The sequence below is a fragment of the Petaurus breviceps genome, unplaced genomic scaffold (assembly GCF_028583685.1).
Source record: "Petaurus breviceps papuanus isolate PSGF00001 unplaced genomic scaffold, PetGlider_PUasm1.0 183, whole genome shotgun sequence".
NCBI classification, from domain to species: domain Eukaryota; kingdom Metazoa; phylum Chordata; class Mammalia; order Diprotodontia; family Petauridae; genus Petaurus; species Petaurus breviceps.
In genome coordinates, this window is record NW_027185791.1 from 18,122,242 (window position 1) to 18,130,559 (window position 8,318).

Sequence of the window (8,318 nt, forward strand, 5' to 3'; positions counted from 1 at the left end):
TGGACCAACATCACAAAACGTATTTATGTGAGTGTGCATGGATTTTCTTTGTGGAAGGAGGATAGGGACAGGGACGTTGCACAGACACTTAGAAAAACAAAGCTGCATGTGGGGAAAGACCAGTAACCACTATCAAACAGCATCTACTTTAAAGACATGGTATCATGGAAGGACTACTAGACTTGCAGCTGTAACAGCTGAGTTCGAATTCTTTCTGTGGTGCTTATTAGCCTTCTGTTGTCTCAGATGAATCACCTTACTATTCTACATGTCAGTTTCTTTATCTGTTAAAATGAGGGTGGTAGGGACAGCTAGGTGGTGCAGTGAATAGAGCATCAGCCCTGGAGTCAGGAGGACCTGAATTCAAATCCAGCCTCAGACATTTAAAACACACACACACACACACACACACACACACACACACAAAACTAGCCGTGTGGCCTTGGGCAAGTCCCTTAACCCCAACTGCCCTCCAAAAAGCATAATATATAAATTAAAATTAAAAAATAAAATGAGGGTGGTAACAGATAGCCTGTATCTGAAGAGCATTTAAAAAAAAGTGCTTACAGGCCACTAGGGGGTGCAGTGGATGGAGTGCTGGTCCTGGTTTCAGAAAGACCCGAGTTCAAATCCAGCCTTAGATGCTGTGACCCTGGATAAACACTTGAATGTCTGCCTCAGTTTCTTCCTCAGCTATAAAGTGGAGATTAGAGCACCTGCTTCACAGGGTGTTATGAAGATAAAATAATATTTTTAGAGTGCTCAGCATAGTGCCTGACTTAATAAATGCTTATTCCCCTTCCTCCTTGGCAGCCTTAAATTTCTATAGAAATGTGAACTAGATTTAGTGTAAGCCTGGCACTTTTAGTTCTCTGTCTTAGCATAGAAGAAAAATAGCTTCTATAGGAAATATCACTTTGAATGAAAAGTCAGGAAACTGTGCAGAACCGAGGTTTGAATTAAAAATCGAGGTCAGAGCTAGGAAAGGAAGAAAAAGCATGAGCAGCCAATCTCGCTCTCTCTTTAAAGTGCTTTGCTTATTACAAATATATTTAAATTTTTTTTTCCCAAATAAACTTATTATTTATTTTATCTTTTCTCTTTTCAAATTTTGAGTTCCAATTTCTCCCCCATTCCTCCCACCCACTGAGAAGACAAATGATATTAATTATACATGAAAATCATGCAATACACTCACACACATATATTCAATCAGTCATATAAAAAATCAAGAAAGCAAGACAATTATACTTCAGATTTCACTCAGAATTCATTAGTTCTGTCTCTGGAGATAAATGGTATTTTTTCTTGGATGATTGTATTGATCAGATTAGACTAGTCTTTCACAGTTGATTAACACTGTAGTTACTGAGCACAATGATCTCTTGGGTCTTCTCCCTTTACTCTGCATCAATTCACATAGGTCCTGCCATGTTTTTTTTTCTGAACTTTCCCCCATCCCTTGTCATTTTATTTTTGCTTTTTGGAGGGCAATTGGGGTTAAGTGACTTGCCCAAGGTCACATGGCTAGGTGTGGTTTTTGCGCGTGGGGGGGCGGGGTTTGTGTGTCTGAGGACGGATTTGAACTCGGGTCCTCTTGACTCCAGGGCCAGTGCTCTATTCACTGCACCACCTAGACTCCCCTGTCATTTCTTAATAGCACAACAGCTGTCTATCATAATCATATGCCACAGCTTGCTCAGACTCTCCTTAACTTCCAATTCTTTGCCACTACAAGAAGAGCTGCTATAAATATTTTTGTACATACAGGTCCTTTCCCTTTTTCCTTGATCTCTTTGGAATATGGGCTATTGTAAGCGATATTGCTAGATCAAAGGGTATGCATAGTTTTATAGCCCTTTGGGCACAGTCCCAAATGGTTTTTTAGAATGTTTGTACCAATTTTTCACTCTACCAACAGTTTATTAGTATACATATTTTCCCTCATTCTTTCCAGCTTTTGTCATTTCTGAGAGGTGTGAGGTGGTACCTCAGAGTTGTTTTCTAATTTCTCTAATCAATAGTGGTTTAGAGCATTTTTTCATATGACTATAGATATTTTTTATTTCTTTTTCTGAAAATTACCTATTCATATCTTTTGATCATTTATCAAATGGGGAATGAGACTTTTACAGAGAAACTTGCAACAATTTTAGATACTGCTTCGTTGTCTTGATACCTTTTAGTGAAATGGAGTTTTCCTCCTTATCTCTTTTAATTAGGTCTCTTTTTTACTTTCGCTTTGTCTGAGATCATGATTGTTATCTCTGGGTTGTTTTTTTAATCCAACAGAAGCACAATAAATAATGCTTTAGCCCTTAATTTTAGCTCTCTTTCCCTTCCCCCTCCCCAGTTTCTGTTTCATGTAAGTCTCTTATAAAGAACATATTGCTGGATTCTGGTTTCTAACACTCTACTACTTCCATTTTAACATTTAACATTTACGCACACTCCGGTTCCATTTTATTGGTGAGCTCATCCCATTCCCATCCCCATTCCCATTCACATATTACTAATGATGTATTTCCCTCCATCTTGTTTTCTTCTGTTTATCCTTCTCTCTTTTTATCCTGTCTATCCTCAAAAGTCTGTTTTGCTTCTAACCACTATTTCCTTTAATCTATCCTCTCTTCTATCACCCCCCACATCCACATATCTCTTATCTTCTTTCCTTCCCATGTCCCTCTTGGGTAAGATCATTTCTATATTCAACTCTGTGTGTGTGTATGTGTGTATTCTTCTCTCTTTGAACCAATTTCTAGGAGAGTAAGGTTCAAGCATAGCCTGTCACTTCATCCCTCCCATTTCTCCCTCCCCTACAAAAGCTTTTTGTTGCATGCCTCTTTTATGTGAAAATTTCCCTCTATTTTGCCTTTCCCTTCCCCCTTCTCCTAGTGTATCCCTTTTTCTCACCTCTACATAAGTGATTCACACCCATACCCTCTGTCTATGTAGAATCCTTCCAACTGCCTTAATGATAAAGTTCCTGCATCATCTTCCCATTATTGGAATGCAAACAGTTTATTGAGTTTCTTGTGATTACATTTCCACCTTTATCTTCTTTTGCATCTCTTGAATCTTGTATTTGAATGCCAATTTTCTATTCAGCTCTGATCTTTTCATCAGGAATACTTAAAAGTCCTCTATTTCATTAAATATCCACTTTCCCCCTGAAGGATTATTCTCAGTTTTGCTGGATAGGTTATTTTTGGTTGTAATCCTAGCTCCTTTGCCTTCTGGAATATCATAATCCAAGCCTTCCATTCCTTTAACAGGGAATCTGCTCAATCCTGACGGTGGTTCTGTGATATTTTAATTAATTTTTTTTCTGGATACTTGTAACATCTTCTCTTTGACTTGGTTGCTCTGGAATTTGGGTATAATGTGTCTGGAAGTTTTCATTTTGGGATCTCTTTTAGGAGGTGATTGATGGATTATTTCAATTTCTATTATACCCTATGGGTTTAAGATATTGGGATAATTTTCCTTGAAATATGATTTCCAGGCTCTTTTTTTTAATCTTGGCTCTCAGGTAGTCCAATTATTCTTAAATTATCTCTCCTAAGTTTATTTTCAAGGTCAGTTATTTTTTCAATGAGATACTTCACTTTTTTTCCCCTTATTTTTTCATTCTTTTGACCTTAGGTCATCTACAATTGTAGTACCGATTTCCACAGTTTGATTGCTCTGTGGTGCTATTGTTGTGGCTATTTCTTCACTGAGGCAGACCGCAAACCTTCTAGATCTTTTTATCACATGATAATCTTGTCCATGCCCTTCCATAAATCCTCCACTGTGACAGAGGCCTTCACTGTCCCTTCATATTTTGTGGGCACCCATGCAGCATTCAGGCTGTCCACTTTTGCTTACTTTCACTACATGACCTACCCCCCCTTTTTTTTTTTTACTGTTATGCATATGTTTATAGCTCAGTTTTAACATTTTCATCAGTAGTAGCATAGATAGATGGATAGAGTGTTTGATCTGGAGTCAGGAAGACCTGAGTTCAAATACTACATCAAAAAAATGTTTATCAGTCAATGAATCAATCAATAGGCACTTATTAAATGTCTGCTATGTGTCAGGCACTATGCTAAGTGTTAGGGATAAAATAAAAACAACAAAAACCTCAGAAATGAAATAATCCCTGATCTCAAGGAGTTTGCATTGTAAAGGAGTAGATGACACATAAAAACACTATACTTATATAGAGTAAGTATAAGGTATTTTTTGTGGTGGTGATGGTGGTGTGAAGACTAGCAACTAGAGAGAGCAAAAAAGTTTTTATGTAGAAGATGGTGGCTTGAGCTGAGTCTTGGAGGAAATTAGAGATTCCAAGAGATGGAAGTAAGAAGGAAGTACATTATGGGATGGGAAACAGTGAGTCAGTGCAAAGGCATGGAGACAGGAGATAAAGCCTTATATGAATGGAATAGCAACTGGGCCAGTATGGATAGGTTGTAGAATGGATAGAAAGGAGAAACGGGTAAGAAGACTGGAAAGGTAGGAAGGGGGCCAAGTTGTGAGAAAGCTTTAAATGCCAAACAGAAGAATTTATATTTGAACATACAGGTAATAGAAAACCATTAGTACTTATTGATTAGGAAAATGACTTGGTCACTTTCACTTTAAGAAAATCACTTTATAGGCAAGGGAGAAAGAGGATCACAGAAGATAAAATGTACAATTTTGACTACATTATTTTTTTTTAAGTTTTGTATGAATAAAACCAATGCATTCAAAATTAGAAGGGGAACAGTTAACTGGGAAATGACAAGTTTCTCAGATAAAAGTCTTATTTCCAAAATGTATGAAGAATTGATTAAAATTTGCTTCAAAAACTATTTCCTAATAGAAAAATGGCCAAAAGATAGGAAATAGCAGTGTTCTGAGAAATAAATACAAACTATCAGAAACAATGTGAAAAGGTGCTCCAAATCACTAATAATAAGAGAAATGCAAATTAAAGTAATTCTGAGGTTCTGCCTCAAGCCCATCAGATAGGAAAACATGACAAAAAGAAAAATGACAATTGTTGGAAAGGCTGTGGGAAAACAGGCACATTAGCCCACTGTTGGCAGAGCTGTGAATTGGTCAAGTTGTTTAGGAAAACAATTTGGAACAATGCCCCCAAATTTTATGTAACTGTGCATACTGTTTGACCTAAGATACCACTGCTTGCCATGTACCCCAAGGAGATTTAAAAAAAAAAAAAAGAAAAAGGGCTCATGTACAAAATTATTTTTTGTTTTGTTAAAGAACTGAAAACTAAAGGAATGCCTTTCAATTGGAGAGTGGCTGAACAAATTACAGTATGTGAATGTAAAGGAATAATATTGTACTATAATAACATTATAAAGACAGAAACTTTGAAAGACTTAAGAACTCTGATCCGCGCAATGACCAACACAATTGCAGAGATTTAATGATGAAGCATGCTACCCACCTCTGGAGAGAGAGGTGACAGACACATAAAAAAGACATACATTTTTGGACATGGTTAATGTAGGAATTTGTTTTGTTTAACTATACAATTTTGTTGTGTTTTGTTTTATTTTCAGTGAGGGGGAGGTGAGAGATGGAGAAGAGTTTAGGAATAAGTTCCCTTCTCCATACCCCTTAGTCACCCAAAAGAGAAGAGAACATGGTGGCTAGGTGGCGCAGTGAATAGAGCACCAGTCCTGAAGTTAGGAGGACCTGAGTTCAAACCCAGCCTCAGACACTTAACACCCAAAACCACTAGCTGTGTGACCTTGGGCAAGTCACTAAACTCCAATTGCCCTCCAAAAACAAAACAAAACAAAAAACATGAGAAGAGAAGAGAAGGAAGGCCAAAAGGAACTGTGCAAAAGCAAGACAGCTTTGAAAGTTACATGTTAAATTTATTACATACTTAAAAAGATGAGCAAGCTCTTTATAAGAGATTAGCAGCTTCGTGTACAATCCTCTCCTCTTCTATAATGCATTCAGAAATGCTTATTTTATTTGGTGTTCATCCCAGAATTTTAAAAATTAAAATAAAGTTTTAAAAATACACATATGCACCAAAACAAGTTGACTATATAGAGAGTATCCTGACCTTTCCACTTTGATCTCCATTTATTCAATCTTTCTTTTAGACTAGCCAGCTAGGGACACAGCTCTACGGCATTCCTCTGAATCCCTACTGCCCATTCACAGTCCCATCCAATGGTGGGGTGATTTAGATAGAATCTCCAAATCGTTGAAGCCTTGGTGTAAGGCTTAGACTCCTTCAGGTCTGGACACGTTTCAGTAAAGGGATCCAGAACTTGACTGATCCAGGGGCAACTGAAGATCAAGGACTGGGTCAATTCCTTGAATATGTTCAAAGTCTTTCAGAGAGCTTGGAGGGGAAGAGGTGCAGGAAGGGCTTAATGAGCACTGGCCATCAGGAAGTTAAAATCACTGCAGTATAAGTAAGGCTCCCTAGGGTCTGCTGGTCTGATTCTTCTTCTGCTATGGGCTGTGAAGCTGAATTCGGTATCCATAATAACAGCTCACACATAGGCAGTGCTTACTGGATGCCAGGCATTGCCCTTCACAACGATTATCTCATTAGGTCTTCACAACAGCCTGTTACCCATGAAGTATTTTATGTGCTGTACATTAGTGCAGAACCTCATGTTTTTTCACATTTCATTTTTTTTCAATTACAAGTAAACAAAAAAATGTCAACATTTGTTTTTTAAAACTTGAAATTCCAAATCCCCTTCCTCTTCTCTCCCCTCCCCGAGAAAGCAAACAATTTGATATACCTAACCTGTTTTTAATGAGTTTTCTTCTGTCATGGAATTGGCACCTTTTCCGCTGAGCCTGGCACTGCTGCTTGTATCCTTCATTCGATTCCCTTTCACCTCTTGGTGGTTATTTCCTATTTCTCCCATTGTTTGTATCTAGTTATATACATTTTGTCTCCCTCATTAGACTGTTAGCTCCTTGAAGGTAGGAATTGTCTTCTGCCTGTCTTTGTATCCCCAGAAAATGCCACACCGTCTGACAAATGTTAGATGTTTAATAAATGCATATTGACTAATTGTCCTATATATCCACGTATACTTGGTTGGCAAATGTTTAAAGTCTTTTGGTATTCAATTTATTCCTTCTCTCACAGGCAAAAATATTCACATTAGCTTAGATTTTAAGATGCTTTCCCTCCTCCAGTGACATGGCAATTTGTAACTGATCTGATAAAAGTGTGTTATTTGTGTGTACACACACACACACACACCCTTTTACAGCATCTGAGTGGTAAGATCACTGGAAGAAAATGCTGAAGTCATTTGTTTTTCTTTAACCACCCTGTTTGCAAATAAAATATTAGTTTGGCTTGACTTTCTTCTGGAACTCTGTTTACATAGCACCTTGTCCATAAAGAATGTTTCAAATCAGAGTAAATTAAGTACTCTCTAAATGTGGGGGTTAAAATAATAAAGAACTGCCTTATATGTTTAAGTGGGACTGGAAGCTTTCCTTGCCGGCACCTGTGATTCACCAGCTGTTACTACAGAAGATGCTGATGAAGTTTTAATTCCCTTTTTCTAACATATTACTGCATTGAACAACCAGCCCCAGGTTGTGAAAAGAATGATGTCTTCCTTCCATAATTTGCTAGACTAGAAACAAAGTTGTCTTTGTACTCAGTGAATACAGGTTTCTGGGAATTGCATTTCAAAAATTACAACCTGATCCCTTATAAGACGGGCCTAAATATTCCTGGCTTGAAGACTCAGAGATATGGCACCCTGAGCCACAGAGGTCGTCATTTTCAAGATCTATAGAGAAAATTACTATTGAAAATAAGGAGATGAAATAAATCACTCCAGTTTTATTGCATCTTTCCCAATCCCCTCAATTCCCCCACCCCCCACACTCTTCAGTCCAGTAACACTAGTCTCCTTACTATTCCATAAATAAGATACTCTTAGCTCTGAGCATTTTCTATCCTTTTTTCCTTTCTTTCCTTAAGTTTCCTTCCTTCTTTTCTTCCTTCCTTTACTTCACTCCTCTCCCTCCCTCTCTTCCTCTTCCTTTCTTCCTTTCTTTCTCTCTTCCTCTCTTCCTCTCTTTCTCTTTCTCTCTCTCTCTCTCTCTTTCTTTCTTTCTTTCTTTCTTTCTTTCTTTCTTTCTTTCTTTCTTTCTTTCTTTCTTTCTTTCTTTCTTTCTTTCTTTCTTTCTTTCTTTCTTTCTTTCTTTCTTTCTTTCTCTTTCTCTTTCCCTTCCTTCCTTCCTTCCTTCCTTCCTTCCTTCCTTCCTTCCTTCCTTCCTTCCTTCCTTCCTTCCTTCCTTCCTTCCTTCCT